We start from the raw sequence: 19,995 nt of genomic DNA, 5'->3' as shown, positions 1-19,995 counted from the left end.
GTTTGGACTAAGTATATTTACTTGAATGGAAAAAGAGGGGGGTCTGCTGTTTTGGACTGGGAGTCATGTTAAATCATTGTGGGATGAAAAAAACTTTCATTAGTTCTTAGAAAGCAGATATATACTTTGAGACTGAACCAAAAAAAATGGCATCTAGGGTGAACACAGACAAACTTTTATCTAAACAGAACTGTTTTTCGCATAAAAAAACCTTCAAAGCAAAAAGTACATCTGCTGTGTTTATACTTTAAAAAGAAGATAATGTGTCCTTGTTAAATTAATGCACCCATACAAGTGTAGATGATGGAGAACAAATAAGCCTAGAATAAGCTCCCAGGCAGACGTTTAGTAAGTGAACATCACGAAAAGTTTAACCAATCTTGGTAATATGATTTGAAAGAAACTTGAACAGTGAAGAGCAGAAGCAAAAACTCCACCAAAATATGACTGTGACTGAGAAAAAAGAGTTTCATTTATTCCTTTATTTCTTCCTTCATGGAAGAAAGAGTTTCATTTGTTCTGTTGCATCATTACACTTGCATTCAATGACAAGACTTCTTATCCTTGTAAATACCCACAGGTATTATTATTTCACACTGTCAAAGTAGATGCCTTTGGCATAGATAAGTTATTAGATTTTTTCTCAAATCATTCAATACATAAAGATTCCCAATATGTCATTGAAGGTGAGACTTGTAGCAGCCATATAATTCTTTATAATTCTGCTACTAAAAGCCAGAAATTTTATTTTTTTTTCCACATTAATCAAACCATTTTTAACCATATAAATACTGCACAATATTAATCACATCACACACCTCTCTGTGTTTTTCCATCGACAGGGATCAATTTAAAGCAGAACCCTGAACATTGGTGACAATGCGTGAGAAAGAAAAACGGTGTATGTGTGTGATTTTGGTGGGTGATATCTCTACACCAAACACCTTTGTAACCACTACTTAATTTAATTAGCAATAAATTCAGTAGGAAAGTTACTTTTGTTCTAGGGTCACACAGGAGGATGATAAGCATACAAGTTTTAACAACTCAAGTTTATTTTTCTTTCCCCACAAAAAAATATAATAATCCAGGTAACACTAATTACCTTAATAAAATTAAGGTAAAAAACTTAAATTGTAAACCCTTATATAAAAATATCAAATTAATATATAGAAAATTGAGGATAGTTTTTTAAACAGTAGTTTTAAAGCTTATTTCAACAAAAGAAATGACATATTCCAGTTAGTCCTTGAATATAACAGTTCGGTCAGTCAGTTCAGTCAATGTGCACATAAGTTGTCCGTTATGAAAATGTTCATGAACAAATAGTTTGTGGAATAAAAAAAAAAAGATTTGGGCCCCCCTTTTTGTTCAATAAGCTTATCTGTTGTCCACGCAAAACATCCAGCTCCAGCAGCACCAGTCCCTCCGTCTTTCCCGGCTTCAGTCCGAGTCACAAAGATGGCGGTGGAACCCTCCTGGTTCTGGAACCACTGGATCGTTCAGGTATCGGTCGTCCAAAAAAAAAAAACAACCTGCATGCAGAGCGTTAACCGATCAGGCAGGTATACAGAAATCATAGAAATCTTTCAATTACTTCTCAGTGAAAATCAAATTAGCGTTTAAAATAAACCAAAAACGCTCAGTAATAAAGAAATTACTTAATAAACATCACTTCATCATAAACGGTCTCATTTCACAGAGCTATGCTGCTTACAGAGAGACACTTTATACTCCGGTTGGTTTTTTTCCAGTTCGAAAAACACTGAGCAACGTTTAGCTCCAGCTAGGTAGCCATTCTGCGTAAGTAAGCAGCTGAAAATAAAACAACAGACTCACCGGAGAACTCTCAGAACAGAATGTACATTATCCAGTTCAAAATAAACAGATTTCTCTCATATCACAGCAGCACTTATGCGTAGTAACTTATCTACTTCTGCTGAAATGTGCTTAGACTGCCATTTCTTTTTTCTTCTTCCCTCTTCTTCTCGTACCAACACAGGAGAAACGTGGGTCTAGTGCCCCCTACAGGACATTCTAAGAACTAACAAACAAACACATTAAACATACAGACAGATCAACATAGTTTATGGGGGTTACACCTGCATGGCAAAAGCTGCACAGAAATGACTGGTGAACAACACAAAATTATCTTTTTACTTTCCATTTTATCATCTTGTGTTTTTGTTTGCATTTGTGCTGATAGGTCAGTTCTTCTTGCTTTCTTGTGTTTCTATCGTCCTACCTAGCATTTCATCTCCTCTGCCCATTTCCAACCCTCTCACTCCAACTTTGTTTATCTTTTTTCCTCTTTTCCAGTAAATTATTTCCAAATAACTAATCACATAATGAGAAGTGTGAGCTACATCTCTCTGAAAACAAGACACGTATGTCAAAGAAAACCTGTGAAAAAAGGAAAGACAACAAAAAACTCAGTCGATAGGAAGTTGTATAAAAGGAATCAAAGCAGCCAAGAGTAATAAAAAGAAGAGTAATGAATAAAGAGACCATAAACGAAAAACAACAAGTAGGAAACAGGAAAATCCTAGACATGGAAAAGGTCTATTCTAGTTAATATTTCAGGAATAGCTGTGTTTGATATAGAACTCTATTAGCTAATCTCATGAGTTTTTGAGAGGTCTTGCTATAGATAACGTGTGCGAATACACATAAGCAGGACAAAGATAGACAGTCAAAAGACAGAGTGAAAAAAATGAACTCGGAATAATAGATTTAACTGTCTTTAGTTGTAAATCCCAGTGAGGGGAAACTGGTAATGGATGGTTCAAACATAAAACCGTCACAGATATGGAGGTGAAAGCTTTAAGGGATTGCAGTTGTTTTCATTCACCAATTTTTCTGGCTTGGTAAAACATTGATGGAAACATCTTGTCGGGTCTTTAAAGTTTTCCAAGGTCAGCTTTTCCTGCATTTGCTCCAGCATATCAAACAGTTTCTAGATGTTCACATTACCTTTTAATAGTATGGTGGATTGAAATTCAAGTTATGTTTACACTGTTTATGTTTCACTTTTTACAATGCTGTCATCACATTGTGTATTCCCTTGTTGTAATCTTTTATATTCAAGCCAAGAGCGTTAATTTATGTATTGTGGGTAGTAATGGCCTTTAATATTTGACCAGTAAAGCTGAAAAATGAGAGACCAGAACAACTTCATTTTTTGTTTGTATTTAAAGAAATAGTTACTTTAACTACATTCCATGTTTTAATTCAAAAATGTTTTAATGCAAATACTTTCATACAGAGTTGACCTACCATTTCCAGATTCACCTGCTTTGGAAAGCATGTCTATAAGGTCTAGAAGTGAGTTTTTGAGGGAATATTTGAGGGAATATTTATTTATTCAAGTAGGTCATTTGTGGGGTCAAATACTGAGGTCTGACTCACAGTCTCCACTTTACTTCAACCCAAAGCTGTTCTGTCTGGTTGAATGTGTAGACCATTCAAGTTTCTATCACATCAGAGTCACTCATCCATATCCCTATGGATCTTGCTTTATATTTTGGTATGCAGTCATGTTGGAACTGGAAGGGACCATCTCCAATCTAACCATCATAATCATCATGTTATTCCAACAAAGATAGAATAATACAATTTTCTAAAATGTTTTAGTATTCATAAGCATTAAGCGTTTTTTTTGTTTGTTTTTTGTTTTTTTTCACTTCAACTAAGGGATGAGTCCAACTCCCAAAAAGCTTCCCCCGCATTACAACATCCTCTGCACCAAACTTTACACTTGTCACAAGGCAAATCAGGCAAATGTCATTCTCCTGACAACTGTTATACCAAGATTCATCTATTGGACTGTCAGACAGAGACATGATTCATCACTCCAGAGAACATGTCTCTGCTGCTCTAGAGTCCAGTCACTGTGCTTTACACCACTGTATTAAAGACTTCCTACTGCACTTCCTGATTTAAAGTCTGGATCTGGCTGCTTGGACTTGGAAACTCAATCCATGAAAGTCTCTATGCAATGTCCTTACATTAATCTGAAGACCACATAAGGCTTAGAGGTATGTAGCTATTGATTTGGCAAAAAGCTAGGGACCTCTGCACACTCTTCCCTTAGCATTTGCTGACTCTGCCACGTGATTTTACATGATTTACGATTTCATGGCTGAGTTGCTGTTGTTCTCAATTGCTTTCACTTTGTTATAATGCCACTAACAGTCAACTGTGAAAACACGGTGCCACTCCGGAGTTCGCTGATCTCCTGGGAGCAAACCATTCTTTTACAGATATTTGAAAAAGCAGTCTTTATATACTTGGATATGTGCTTGTTCAGGGAAAACAAGCCAAGTTGGAATAACGAGGCTCATCATAAGAACTGTGAAAACAAACAATAAAGCAGACAAATGTGCAAATGAATTCTCATTAATGTAAGGAACATTTTATTTAGTAAGTGTGTACTTTGTTCTATTAATGGCCACAGCTATAACACCTTTCAAATCAAATGAAGAAGTTTAGGGGAAATGTTTGTGTTGAATTAGAATATTAAAAAGATATGTATTAATAAAAACAGGTTTATTGACATTTCTATGCCCGCATCTCAAGCTTAGGGGAGTAACATGGATATTATCAGCACCATTTCAAGGTCACTGAAGGGTCACTATGAAGACATTTTGTCAACATGGCATATATGCCCAATATTGCAAAGAGCTATAATAAAATAGTGATTATTTCTCTGGAAGGAGGACAAAAGCTGCTATAAATTTTAAGTATAAAAGGAACTTTGTGGTTGACTTGTGATTTTCAGTGTATCAGAGCATCCCACAACACAACAAGCACTGATGCAGTGTCCCGGCAGCCACAATCACCTCATTATCTGATGCAGCAACAGGAGGAAGACAGAACATTATAACATACAGCAGAGGGACACGGATGGGTGGGCGGGATGGCACAGAGTAAGATGAGAAAAGAAGAACAATATTAACAAGTTAAAATAAAAAAAGACCCGGAAACAAAGTGTGATAGAGCAAGAAAAAAAAAGGATCAAAGATGCATCAAAGGAGCCTTTTTCTAAATGTACCATCACTCAGATTCATGAAAGAACACATCTGTGCCTGTTTGTTAGAAGTATGTTTCAGATCACAGCAGTGTAAACTTCCCAGATTGGAGACACCAGTTGGCCAGGGTAACTGCTGTGGGTTAGCACATGTGTACCTGTAAATATAGGCATTTCAGCCACAGAAAACGTATATTATTTAGAAAAAGCACAGAGACTAAACCTGACACCAATTTCATAAATGGGTTTCAGTGACTTATCAGTTCAAATAAGGTTTGACTGTAGGTTTGTGATAATAGCACGACCCCAATAACTTTTCAGCTCCCTATTGTCATTCAGATAGCATGGGTCAATTTTGCAACCTCATGGCGCTATGTGTCCTTTAAAAACACAAATCCTGGGTTATCATGTCAAAGAGGCATGAGGTGCAGCTGCTCTGACATTTCAAAACCCTGACAGTTCCTAACCCTTACTTCACAGAATATCGTTCTGTGAAGTATCTTTTGTATCAATCGGTCAAATCACTTTTTATTTGTAGCTCATACAAAAACAAACTCTTTTTTAAGTTTATAACCAGAGCAGCAGCTGTCAAAGCAGGAAAAACTTGCACAAATTTTGTACATTGACTGCTTTGGTCAGAGTACGTCCGGAGTGAGGTTTTCACTAACTGATCCCTTCAGGTGAGTTTGTCCACTGTCTGCTGCAAAGCCTATTGAAGGATCTGTGATGCCATGTGCCTGTTTATTTTCCAAAGGCCCTGTCAACTTTTTTAGAATGCATAACATCTTTCAGTCTCTTAAATACCTGGAGATTTTAAATAAAAAGTATTATTAGTGTAGGATTTAACCAAACTTTGGAAGGAGGACTCAGAACTTCAGCCTTTCAGCTGGCGGCATGATTTTAATCTTAATTCCCCAGCAAGTAAAAGTGTGTTGTGCAAGTGATTGCAGAAAAAAATGTCAAAACTAAGAAATACGTAAAAAAAAAAAAAAAACTCTAATATTTTCAAAGTAAGAAAACTGAACTTACAAAAACATAGGAGGTTACAAAAACATAGAAGGTAGCACTGGGCCCCTTGCTGTAGAACTCTTGCACTCTGTGCTTGCCGAGGCACAAACTGCACAAACCTCATGAGGAGGCTCTTACTCCAGACTTTATACTATTTATACTAGAAGTTGCTTCTACACGAAAAACCACCATTTAATAGAATAAAATCATTATAGCAAGATACAAATAATACAAAAAAGGACATATTTACCAGTACCCTAATCTATTAAGATTAGGAGGGTACTGGTAATAATTGATTATTTGACATAATCAAATTGTTGGGTTTCATACACCTGTTTTTGTTCTCTTCTTAAAAATGGTCTGACAAACACAAACATCCCTGGTGCATTAGAAATGTAACATCCCACAAACAACCTCTCCACATAAGGCTTTGAATTCTTTCTGCTGTGTTTGGACAGAGCAGCTTGGAAAATACATGAAGCTTAGATGGAACCAACAATCTCTGGTAGTTTTCCCATCAGCCAACAGGTGATCATCACCACACTCACCGTGGAGTACCACACAAACCAAGCAGCATAGCTCTGTAAGCCAACCTGATGCAACAAAACAAACAAAACGGTGCAACCATTGGTTATTTGTCCACAAGCGTCCAAGTTACTCATCTAACACCATGGGTTACCCCATGGCACTTGGACTCTGCCAATAATCTGAAAACTGGTACTCAGTGAGTTTAGTGATAGGATAAGGATGCAAAAAAGTCTCAATTTAAGTCCTATTGAAAACATCTGGCTAGAGCAGAACATACCACAACAGAGGAATCAGTAATCTGGATAATATAGCACTTTGTATTGCCTTGTTGCTGAAAATGTGCTATATAAATAAAACTACCTTACCTAATAGAGAGGATTGTGCGATGATTGATTTCCCCGCTTTCCCAGTCTTGTAAAGTGTTGAATACTGATCCTATATTAGATTCCCACTTGTAATCTTGCATAAACAGTATTTTCTTAAACTGCATGGTGAAGTTCTTAGTTGCCTTGCAGCAAGAAGGTCCTACGTTCAAATCCCAGCCCAGGCCTTTTCTGCATGGAGTTTATATGTTCTTCTCATTCATGCAAGACCCCTCTCAGGGTATTAAAACTTCCTTCTACTGTCCCGAAACAAGAAAGTTAAGTTTTTTGACTTCTTTAAATAATTTACAAATATGCATGTACATGTGTGCATGGTCATTTGTTCCATGTGTCTCTGTTTTGCCCTTTGACAGATGATCTTTCCAGGTTGTAACAAACCTTTCCCTATGATACAAAAGTTCTAGGTAGGCACCAAATTATGGTTGGTGCCATTTCGCAGTAGAAGGTTATTGTGGGTCACATTATGGGGTATTGCTTTCTCATTTTTGTCATAACAGATGTTTTAAAGTTCAACCTTTTACTTTAAAGCCACCCTGGAACTTGTTTCCTACTTATTACTTATTTTATTCTAGTGTTTTCTCAGTGGCACAGAGGTTGTGGGAATCTCATGCTCTGTTTTGGTTTTAGAGCACCAATTAATCTCATTCACCTTGTTTTTTTCAGTAATTTCTATAATGAAATCCTTCTCCATGAGGATGTAAACAGGCAGCTGCACAATTCCCACAGAGGTGAGATTTGGCACGATTTGAAAACAAACAAGCTTTCCAACCATGTGTGGAAAGACTCGAGGGAGAGTTTGGATGTGCTTTTGGGGGAGAACAGGGGGTTTGCCATGTGATGAGAAGGTTAAAATTAGAGAAATCTTAAGTTTATGTGATAAAAATCTGCTTCATTAGCTCACTTTCTAAAAAAGGCTTGACGCTGTTAGTGTCTGGAAAATCAGCTTCTTACTTCATAATTATTACACCACCAGTAAAGTGTCTCTTCCTCTTGCATTCATTGGAACTCTCCCATGCTCACCCCCTCTGAAGGCAAGCATCCAGATTCATTACTTGTGAAATCACTGGACCAATCTTGCACTTTCTTGCAGCCCCCTACACACACTCTCTCACACACAGATGCAGGCTTTCTATCTCCTCACTGTTACCAACCTTCTACAATTGGACGTTGCTAAGCTACAGGCCCCCATCAAGTTTGTCTTTTGCAGCCAATAGAAGCGTTTCCTTCACCGGCGCTTTCCACCGATGCTGAATTCTGTGGCAGCACTTCGTTGTTTCTTCAGCCTCATCTATGCTCAGTACTTCCAACAGTTTTAGTCTTTCCCTAGTTGTGAGGCTTGCGCACCTTTTAAAGCATTACTTTTTTTTAGCTTTGCGTTAACCCTTCAAGTTTGTTTACCCATTCAATTCATCAAATTAAACTGTCATCTTTTGAAAATGACACAAAGATTTTGTTCAGTAGACTGTAGAAATTTATTTCACCATCATCTTTCATCATTACACGCAAACGAAGCTAACCGAACAAAGGTGACTGATTGACTTAGCTCACAAAACGTGAGATTACCTATACTCACATTCACTAACAAACACAGTATACTATAAGCTGACCAGTGATGTGTCGCAGAAGAAGCATGTGTGTGAGTGAGTGCGGCAGATGGAGGTTGCTGCTTTCAAGGTCGTTAACAACCTAGTGCTCTTACTAGAGCAGACTCTGCAGAAATACGTAAAACACACAAACACTACCTTGTGTGCATTTAAAAGCTAAGACACAAAGGTAAACAGTTGAGTACTTAACAATGTATGACTGCTCCTAAAAGAGCAAGAAGCATGTATTCATTCTTATTATAGGCTTTGGAATATGCCCTAGAATACAATACCTCCCCCAGTTTGTTATTTTAAAGGTATAGGATTCAGTGAACATGCATATGCACATATGTTTGTGCTTCATTATGCACACAATACTTTCTAGTGCCTCTGCAAGAAAGCTGACAGGATAATCCATCTTCGTTGCACGGTGAAGGGGTACTATAAGGTTGCAAGCTGGACAGTGTGCGATGAGCCAAAATTATATGCTCACACATACCAACCAGCACTTGAGTATCTGTTAAAGAAAATGATGACTTGCAGGTATGGACATTGGGGAATTATTTCAGTTTTATTTAATGATTTTTGGTCAAATTCGAATGGATAATGTTGTAAAAGATTGTTGTCAAGTCAGGTCTGTCAAACAATGTTTACAGCTATAACATCTGGTGTACTCAGGATAAATTGCACATTATAAAATCTGTTCATCCTTTCTATTGCTGCACCATTGCTACATTACATTTCCCTTTTCCTGCAACATTTTTACAGTTTCTTTGTGTTTCCGTTTGTCTTTAAACAAAAGCCTGCTCAAGCTAATTTTCATTGATTTGCAGATTACAGAGAGTAATGATACCGGCTTTCCATTCTCTAAACCCTTGGCTTCTTATGGAAATGTTCACTTTATTATTTCCATGCAGTTAAAGTCTTACTTAAGTGGGAATGGGTCTGACTGAGAGTGAGACCAAAGATGGCCATTCTTGGTAAAATTTAGCACCAGAGGCCCTCACAGTAAATTGGATTTTTAAAGATAGAAGATCACCTAGCCAGGTTGTCATTGGTGGTATGCGCATCGAATGTGAAGGTGCCCTTCAGTGGGAAAGTGTGCTGATCTTTCATTCATTCAGAACTTACAATAATGTCGTGTTTTTCAGCAATTTCTTAATTGCTAGATTGTATTTTGACAATGATTCTTAAAAAAATGTCTCTACAGTCTATTGTGTGAAAAAAGTGTTGAATTTCAAATGATATAGAGCATTATGAAGAGAAAAAATGTGTTTTCCCTATTGGCCTTCTCCTCACAATGATGGTTGTTAAAGATGTAACAACCTGGCCGTATATTTTCATTTTCAGTGAAAAATAGAGACATTTCATTTTGTGAATGAATTTAATTTTCACATGCATGTTGTGTCATATCCCTGTCATATCAGAATTAAAAAAATAATAAGCATGTTCTAAAGTTTGTTTTTGCTGGTTTGTATCAATAGTTTTATAGAAGCAATCTCTTAACTCATTTCACTACAACCACAGTTTGTAAATTTGATCTGAATCTTTGCATTTACATGTTCAATCGACATTTTAAGCTACTGTTTTATGATTTATTTTCTGCCTTTGTATGCATTTTCTGATTTGCAGTGTGTTTTCTGATCTTTTTTTTTTTTTGCTGCGGATGTCTGCTTAACACTATTCTGTCTTGATATATCACTGATTTGTTTTGCTAATTACTTGATGATTTCCTATAACTACCAATTTTTTAAAGGTCTCCTAATTCATGCTGTGTTCATTTTGGTGTGTGTCACTGCTGCAAAGTTGATCATATTCGGGACAATTACAATCTGGGTCCTTCGTTTTTCCGTAACCCCATAACTGCATCATTTATGCATTAAAATGAAACAAGGTTTAGTTGGATTTAAGGTGCTTTGATCGTGTCTTGTTTTTTTCTTACCAGAGAACCTGCTCCTAATCAGAAGAAGCTCTCTTTGATCATAACCGCATTTAAACTCAGCGATTCTTGAAGTAGGTTAAACACTGTAGCACTGCAGTATGCTATGTTTTCAATAAACATTTCACCTCCACACCTACAAGACACCTCCACGTTTCCATTGATTTGATGAGAAATGGTGGAGAAAAATAGATTGGAGCACAACAGACTGTTTTCACAGATAGGGTCGATATGACCTGTGAAGGACATTTTATTTTCCTTAGAAAAGGAAGCAGTGAGTAATTACTGCCACCATCTGAACTCAACCGTTCTGCTACAATGCTGAGTGCATGTGTTTGAATTGGTTAGAAAATCCCCAGATTTTTTTTCTCTTCCAACTGATTAAACACTTTTGTAAGAAGAAATATAAATCTGTGCATTTTTAGTACGCAAAACAAAACAGCTACTCCGTCACTATATCTGGCCTGAACAAAATAAATAAATAAAGATACCCTGTCTGGGAGCAGCTAAGTAATTTAGACATGCAAATCGGGCATCATGCTGTCAAACATAACAAAGTCTGTGTGTATGTTTTTGACTTTTTATTTACAAAAACAAGAAACATCTGTCATTCCTGGAGACTTCTTCACTTTTCATGTGACAGCTTTTACAATCACTTGTAGAGAGTGATAAACAACTGAGAGATTCTTATTGTAATTGTTGTAGAATGATGATGGGCATATTTGTCTGACTTTCAGTCATAACAACTTCACCATATTTTAATAATCTTCAATGATTCTCCATGAAATGTCTCAAGGGGAGGAAAAGTTTTAAAATGTGCTATCATATTAAATTACACCTATTGGAGTACATCCATAGAAGATATTCCAATTAACCATGTTTAATTAAATTAACTTAAAAAAACACACAGCTTAATTTAAATTGAGCTCCTAAATTGCTTTTAAATATCAGGGTATACATACCTTGTGTGTCCCTTATGTTGCCATTTTGTGAAATTATGACCAGTCTAGGGTCCCATTCTTTATCAGTGTCTATGTTTTCTTTTGGAAGACCAAGCCGGAGATCAGCAGGTACATGGAGAGCTGTGTTTATGTACTGTACAGCTCTGGCCAAAAGATTATTTCACAAATATGTCGCTAATTTTACTTAAGCCAGGTGGTCAAAGAAGCTTGTTCTCTGCATAAGGTAAAGGTTGTTTACTGATCTAAAATGATATAAAGGTACCTGTAGGAAACTTGTATATAGTTTTTCTTTCTTCCATCCAACAATTAAGCAACACCAAGCTCACTTTTACCTTATTGCACTCACTTACCCGTAACTAGACCACTGAAAGGTTTCTTTCTCCTTTTGGCTACATGTCATGATTTTTTTGTTAGGTGACTGGCATACACATTTTGAATTTATTTTGCCACTGATTTACTTTATTAAAACTACAGTACCTCCTGAGACCCGGGCTTTTGTTTGATGTGCATTTTTTATGTCTCCTTACTATTTGGGATTAGTATGACCTAATTTTAGTTGAAATTAAATTTTAGCTTTCTATGTGCTCTTGAACTATGTCAAAACCAATGCCCTCATATGAGGACAATGGGTCTGTTTTTGCATATACATTTTTTCCTTGTCATTTGGGATCATAAGGACCCAATTAGCCTAAAAATGAAATTTTAGCTTTCTACAATAAGTGGTTATCTCAAAACCCAATGTCCTCAGACGATGACATTGGGTCTATCTGTGTGACGATAAGACCATTCAATCAATGTTATTATTTACATCTGTGTTTCACAGTATGTACATTTACGCTGCTTTCTGTCCAGACTTTCATAATGAAGACACCGTTGGTTAACAAAGTACAAAACTTTATTTTATACTGTCAACAAACATAAAAGTGCAGATAAAAGTGTGCAGCTTTTGCATGGAAAAGTGCAAACTTTATGAACTTCATTATGAACATGTCATAGCGAACTCAGTCATTAATTCAAGTATTCCTGCTTGCCTATGTGAAAGGCTTTGCATGGAAAAGTGCAACGTTTATGAGCATCATTATGAACGTGTCATAGCAAACTCAAACAATAATGTAATGATAAAAATGCACAATCTATTTCCTTGTAATAGGAAATAAAAACTTGCTCCACTGGCAAATTATTCTACTTATTTTTTAGTGGAAGTTCGCTTGAAACAAGTGGTGATTGTCTAAAAACAAGTTACTTTTTACAGGATGAGTCTTATTTTAAGTGTAATAAGACTTATTTTGACTAGAAATTAGACATTTTGACTAGAAATAACACAAATGCTCTTGGAAAAATTTTACGTTTTTGCACTGAAGGTAGACCTGATGTCCTTAAAGAAGTACGTCATGTTTACAGACGTTGTAGCTTGCTAATATTACTCAAATATATCAAATAAGCATGCCACGTGAAGCTACAGACATTATTGTGCATAAATAAACTAGTTTCAATCATAAAATTTGATTAGGATTTTTACCTTGTCCATGTTTCTGTCGGGAGCTGCCGTAGAAGACATTCGCTGTTATCCCCGCCATGTTGTTTTTTTTCAAATGAGTGTAATTTCATTATGAGACCACTAGGTGGTGCAGGCAGGGCCCCCAGATGAGGGCAATTGGTCAAAATTCTTACAAATTAAGTATCATGGTGCAGAACAGCAAAAATGTAATGTCCTCATATGAGGATGCAGGGTCTCAGGAGGGTATGTAACTTTCACAAAAATGTGTTTTTTTTCCATACTTATTAAAACCTTTAACATGTTGTGACAGTTTTATTCTGTGAAAAAAATCAAGCTCCTACAGCTCCTCCTTGAGCTATTATAGCATTCTGCAAAAATACATCACTTCAGTAAGAAACATAAGTATCCTGCAGTCAAAAACAACCAATCAGAGCCAAGAGGAGTGTCTTAGCGCTGTCAGTCACCCTTGTGTATGCACCCCTTCATGTGCTACTGAAGTTGTTTATCACAAAACCAACTTTCCATTACAGGAAAAAAGCTTATCCGTCATCATCCATGGTCGTGCTACCTAGCTTCAGCATTTGTGGCAAGCTATGTTGTGGTAAGAAAGCTTTTGTGCATCAAATAGCAAGGGAAAGGGAATGAGCACAAGAGTGATTGACAGTTCTCCCCTTGGCTCTAATTTGTTGTTTTTACTGAGTGGTGTATTTCTGCAGTTAGTACTGGGAGAAGTGGGAGAAGGAAGAGGAGCTTCATTTTTATATTATATTGTCACAATTTAACCCTCCTGTTTTGTTCGTTTCTGAGGTACAGCCATAATGTTCGTGGGTCAGTTTGACCCAGGGAGTGTTTAATCATGCAATAGTGTCAGAAACCAAAAAAATCCTCCAAAACATTTTTGTATCTTATTATTAACTCCAATACTAACCATTTCAATCAATATTTGTGCAATGATGTTTTTTTTATTTCTCAGAAATTAAGGATCACTGTCAACAATTTACTCATTTACTAATTTGGACATAAAAAAAATGGAATTTACATTTTTTATGTCCACTGGAAAAAAAAAAACCTACAGACAAAAAAACAACAATTTCCTTGAAATTGATCTTTTGTAAAATTTTTTATATTACATTTTGATTTTTTGGGTTTTTTTTCAATGGGTGATCTTTGTAATTGAACTTGAGACACACATACTGTTCAGGATCAAATTGACCCGCTGATTAAAATGAAGATAAATGAGTCATGCAGAGAGTATTTATGTTTTCCTCCACTTCTGCTGAGTGTCACTCAGTGTGGGTGGAGTTTGCCCACGGGAACAGAAAAGATTCCCGTCAAAAGTTGTATGAACACCTGCTTTTTGATTTTTTGGTTTTTTTGGCATGTGTGTATGTGGTGAAATATGTCTCATAGTTGCAAGGAAACATATAGAATTGGAATTTTTTTTACCCTTCAACTTGACTGCCGGGTCAAATTGACCTGAACAGTATCTATGTAAACAGCAGACGCAGGAGGTGGCGCAAATGTGTTAAATTAACCATATGCAATTTATATGTAGAGTGCAGCTATTAAGACAAACAGAAAACGTTTCATGCAGAAAAAATACTTCCAACTATTAAAAAAAATATAAAAAATTCAACTTTAAAACGGGTCAATTTGACCCGCAACATAACAGGAGGGTTAATCATAATTTAACAAATATCTAAAAATATATATTTTGCATTAAAGTATAACATACTGCAGCTATAATGAGGTTTGATTTTATGACTGAGTATGAATTAATGTTGTAATTGGGTAATTCAACAATGTTTTCATTGTTGAATTACCCAATTACAACATTAATAGGAACAGGAATATATTTAGCTAAGCCATTCTAAATGTTTGGCGATAGATAAATTAGATCATTTCAGATTTGTGATTTGTTTTGCTTTAGAGCCACCGTAGACATTTTTTTTCACCCTAACACCTAATGAAAAAAACTGGAAAATAAATAACAAGTAACTGAATATCTGCTTTCTTGCGGTTTGTGGCTCCAGTAAGAAACTTAAGTATCCGGCAATTCCTGGAAGCAGCCTATATTGCTCTACACCGGAAAACATAACAGGAACTGATCAAGCGTTGCAGTAATTGTGTGTCAGGGGAACTGCTGAGGTTTCAGGGGTTTTGTACCTATGGAAAACCGAGGTGAAAATTAAAGCCAAACGGAATTAGGGTGTGAAAATTAAATGTTTATAAAATTTTGAGTAGCAATTTGGGTTTATACATTATTTTAATGTGTTTTCAAAATGTTACATAAACCCTGCAGCGTCACCAGTATAGGTCAATAAAACATGAGGGTTGGTGTCCTGCAACTTTTAGATGCATCTTGGCTTCAACACACCTGAATCGCATAATTAGGTAATTAGCAAGATTCTGAAGAACTTGACTGCATGCTGATGAGTTAATGCAGCATGAGTTATTAGATCCAAGTATGTTGGACAAGGAGCACATTTAAAATTTTCAGTGCACTGGCCTTCGAGAGCTGGAGTCCTGTGGTTTTCTTTGATAGTCTGATAATAATTTGCCCTCACTCATTGTTCTGATAAGCCTCAGCCTACTTTGTGCCCCCAATCGAGTTTTCTATTTTTGTGCCACACAGAAAACAATTATTTTTATTGGAGCAATAAAATATGACAGTATGGCCCCCAAGGGGTGGAGTACCTGTTGCATAACCTATCAACAGGTTGTGAGAAGAATTCAGTCAGACGTATTGCAGAATTTGGAAGACACCAACCCTTTAAAACCATAGTTGTTCACCTATAAGCTAGAGTCAGTAGCACCTTTTGTTTCTTAAATATGTACCAATATGGAATGGTTCCTCTCAGTATGGCTCGATCCTCCTCCTGGCTCTTATTGTTTATTTATAACTGGGAGTGGTGTATTATTTCTCCAGTCTGCAATAGTAACACTGGGAGGTGGTGGAAGAGCTCAATCTTTTCACAGATTATCTGGATCACATTATACTTTCAGGGCATATAGTGACAGTTTTAATAAATATGTAAAAAATAAAAAAAAGAAAAAAATTATGAAAGGTACATGCCCCATCTTTAAGTAGAGACAGAGAAAGTTGGTCAGAGTAGATGGGAAGATGGATAAATGGATGTGCATGCAGGGATATCCTAGAAGAAATTATGTTGCAGTAGAGCCTGAAAAACAGTTTAAACTCAGGCCGGAGGCCATTTTCCAGTGAGGCAATGGAATTGTTTAGATGAAAGCACATAATTACGTGTCAAAATGACAGACCTTAATCCAATTGAGACTTAAAAACGATGTTATTTCTCCCTCACAATCTAACTGAGCTTGAGCTATTTTGCATAGACTTACGCCAAAACATTTGCTGTTTGCCATGGAGAGGTATTCCACACATTTAATATTGTCATTGGTTATAAAATATATTTTAAAAACTAGTTTATGTGGGTCTGTTCCCAAATTACCAATAAACTGCACTGATGTTTGTCATTGTAAAGTGACAAAATAAAAAATATGGTCAACGGATATGAACACTTTCACAAGGCATTGTACTACACAGTGTCATTCACAGAGATTTTAAAAAAGAGCATAGCACAATGCAATTATTGTTTTAAATGAGATTAAAGCATTTATAGCTGTCAAAATGATTGAGGGCAGTGTTCACTCTGGTCTGCTGAGAAAAAGGTCAGATCAATCTGTGAATCCATACACACAGTTAATAAACATATGCTTGAATTTATTAGTCATGCTCATAATAAACAATCCATCCCACAACTGGGATTTATGTGCAGCTGACTTCAAATAAACAACCTCATAAAACAAGGCAATGTGCTTGTGTGCATGCTGCTGCAGTGACGCTGATATTCATGCCCACAGGTGGGGATTTTTTTTTTTTTTTGACCAGTCGGCTGTTTGCAGTTTTTACACATCACTGTGTGGTACTTTGAAGTTTGGCCATAGCTTGTTGTGATAATATAAAACCCTAAAATAGCACACACTTCTTACTTCTGTACACAGCAAACATCACTATAGCATTTAGTTAGCATTAAAGCACAAGGTTCATAAATGACTGGTCAAAGCCAAATGTAATGCTTAAAACTATGCTGCAGAGATTTAAGCAGCCAACAAATTTAGATGAGCAAAATGTATGAACTGAATCCACCATGAAATATGTCAATGACTGCACTTTTCTGTCTTTTCTCCTCCACAGTCAACCCTGGAATCTTATGCACTTCTATAAAACCTTTGATGTTCATTGTTTGGGTGTTTCTGAAAAAGTGGGTTAGAAGCTACATTTGGGATCTCACTTCATTATTTTTGCTCTGCTCAAACTATAACGTGCCAAGGGAGTCTGAAATGTGCAGGCACCATTGCAACCGCTTAAAATTAGTTTGGGAAAATGTCAAGCTGTATCCTGCATCAAATGTATTGAAATAACGACCATTTACATGCATTAACTTTATTTATTTATTTTTTTATATAGAAACAGTGTTACATTGCAGAGTAATGCCTAATCTATCCAGATGGTTGTCAAGCTAGTGAAGTCCACACTAAAAATTATCCTTTTACATTAAAAAGACTTAAGTATGGTGGCTTCTTATGTATTATTATTATTATTAGTAGTAGTAGTAACAAAGCTTTGAAAAGCATGGAAACAATAAAAACCACTTTCTGTAACAGACATTCTTTATAAATGCGGTTTTATTTGTAGAAGAGAAACAAACAGGAAGTATAAACCAGGACAAGAAGATGCATGGATGTTAAAAATAAAAATACAGTAACAAGAGTTGCTGCAGAGTAACAGAAACCGCAAAGAAGCCTGTGGGGGTGATGAGAATCTGAATAAGTGAAGTCCTTAAACCTTTTTTTGCACAAAGTTGAAGTGCTCTTACATTGTATTGTTTGTGTAGGTTACGTTCACGAGTCTAAAATAGATATAATGTAGCCAGAAACATGAAAATGAGAAAAATATGGATATGTGGATGCCTGGATGCCGAATATGATGTTGCTGGAGGGATTTGAGATGGGGTAGGTTTAGTGGAGGGAGTAATCACAAATAATGGGAAGTTATATTTAATCTAACACATATCCAGAAAACACGGAGCAGGTGAAAATGGAAGGGCTGTCAAAATAGCCCATGCATCTTGTTTATGCAAGTTATTTATTTAGAATCCCAGTTGCACTGAGATAGTGGAAAGCATGAACTATCAAATTACAGCATAAAATCAATTTTTCACTAGGATTGTGAAGCTGCACGCACTTTACTTTGTTTCCTAGATGATGCACTGGGAAATCATACATGAACAGAAGTTGTCGCAGCACTGCCTATTTTTAATCTTGCGAGGCTGTGGAGCATTGTTGTTTCTTAATGAGAAGGTTCTGTTGAGGATATTATGAGTACCAAGAGAGGGGCAGGTTGTAATGGAACTACACAGGACCCACTGCTGGATTAAAGTTCAATGCTATTGATTCACTTGTAAGCCTTACTGGTGAGGCTAATGTACTGTTGTCCACCAAAGCACACATATCACACAACAGGTTTTGTTCCATATACAGTGATCAAAAATGCAACTATGCCTCTGTGGCTGCCTGCTTAGGCAAAGAGAGAGCTTACGTTTTGACATTGTGACGTTGACATATTGAGTCAGACTGAAAACATATGTAGATATGAAGACATGAAGCTTACTTTATGAATTATCATTGAATGATGTTGCTTTGATGCTATACTTGGGTTACTTCTTTTTGACTAGTGTCTTTTTTAAAAAAATTTGTATTTGTTCATATTTTTTTGATATTTAATGATGAGCTAGCAACTTTAGGCATAATGTTAAATTCTTTATACACAGTCCATGATAAGTAGTTAAAATAAATACACATGTAATTGATCAGGAAAAAGTTTTAACTCATAAGCAAATGTATTAAAATGAGAGAAATGTGGATATGTGGACGTGTGAATGCTGAGTATGATGTTATTGGAGAGAATTGAGATGGGGTAGGAGAAACTTTTAAGTGTTTAGCGTGCTGGTTTAGTGTGAATGGGTTTTGATCAATAAAAGAAAAGTTTTGGGTGTGTACATTGTGCCTGCAAGTTACAACATTCATGCCTTGGAAGTTTTCAGCATACCCAAAAAATCTGGCTTATTTGAAGATTACATAATTTATGCTACACTATCAGACATGTGGAAACAAGATAGTATACCATTGTTAACTTGAACAAAATTCAACTGTTAAACTACAAAGTGTATACATAATAGTGTGAAAGGGGTATTTGCGCCATGCCAGGTTCAGTGGCAATTAAGTTTAGATTGAGAATTCATAGTGGCAATTCTTAATCATATATATATATATATATACTGTATATATATACAGTCAATCATTTGAATTTCTCTCTTAGACCGCAACTCCCTTCCTCCATTATTATTATTATTATTATTATAGTCACAGTTCTGATTACAGACACTCTCAGTATATATATATATATATATATATATATATATATATATATATATATATATATATACACACGTAGGTTGATAATGTAACACAATGTAACATCCCAAAATGTCAGTGTCCTGAGATTCAAGTCACAAATTTAATGACCTTAGACTTGACTTGAATTTTTACAGTAATTACTTATGACTTCACTTTGACTTAAACCCTTTGACCTGATATCTTTTATCAAGCAGAAAGTGCATAACGCAAAGAAAACCGTTCGGCACGGAGTCATGGAACCATGCCAGGCATGGAATCCAGCCTGCTGTTTACCCCCCACTACTTCCCAATCCCCCCTCTTGTTGCTACAACAAGCATGCTCCATCTACCGTGCTGTTTACCTGCTTTTCTTCTGAGTCCTTTGATGACGGCAAAGAGTCTGATGGTGGTAGAAAGGCTCTTTCATCTAGCAGGGTAGTGTATGCAAAGGTGGAAAAAAAGTGCTGCATAAACAATGGGTAGGCTACTATACAGCTTAGCTCAGTACCATAATATTCAGGCACTTACAGTAAGGTTCTATACACAGATGGAAGCAAGTGTCTTAGACTGTTTCTGTCTCTGTTCCTG

General features: G+C 36.2%; 1 protein-coding gene and 1 long non-coding RNA gene across 3 annotated transcripts in view; one reads left to right on the top strand and one right to left on the bottom strand.

Moving 5' to 3' along the window:
• Window positions 1-19,995, top strand: part of LOC116707878 (leucine-rich repeat and fibronectin type III domain-containing protein 1-like protein) — a 183,590-nt gene that overhangs the window by 92,188 nt on the left and 71,407 nt on the right. The gene's annotated exons all lie outside the window — the stretch shown is intronic.
• LOC116707879 (uncharacterized) lies at window positions 1,188-2,540 on the bottom strand. The gene is made up of 2 exons (XR_004336579.1): window positions 1,840-2,540; window positions 1,188-1,535 (listed from the first exon to the last, which is right to left on the bottom strand). It is a non-coding gene; the product is annotated as an uncharacterized LOC116707879 (long non-coding RNA).

This window comes from Xiphophorus hellerii, chromosome 18 (genome assembly GCF_003331165.1).
Source record: "Xiphophorus hellerii strain 12219 chromosome 18, Xiphophorus_hellerii-4.1, whole genome shotgun sequence".
In the NCBI taxonomy this organism is placed as follows: domain Eukaryota; kingdom Metazoa; phylum Chordata; class Actinopteri; order Cyprinodontiformes; family Poeciliidae; genus Xiphophorus; species Xiphophorus hellerii.
This window is presented reverse-complemented; position numbering and strand designations above follow the sequence as displayed.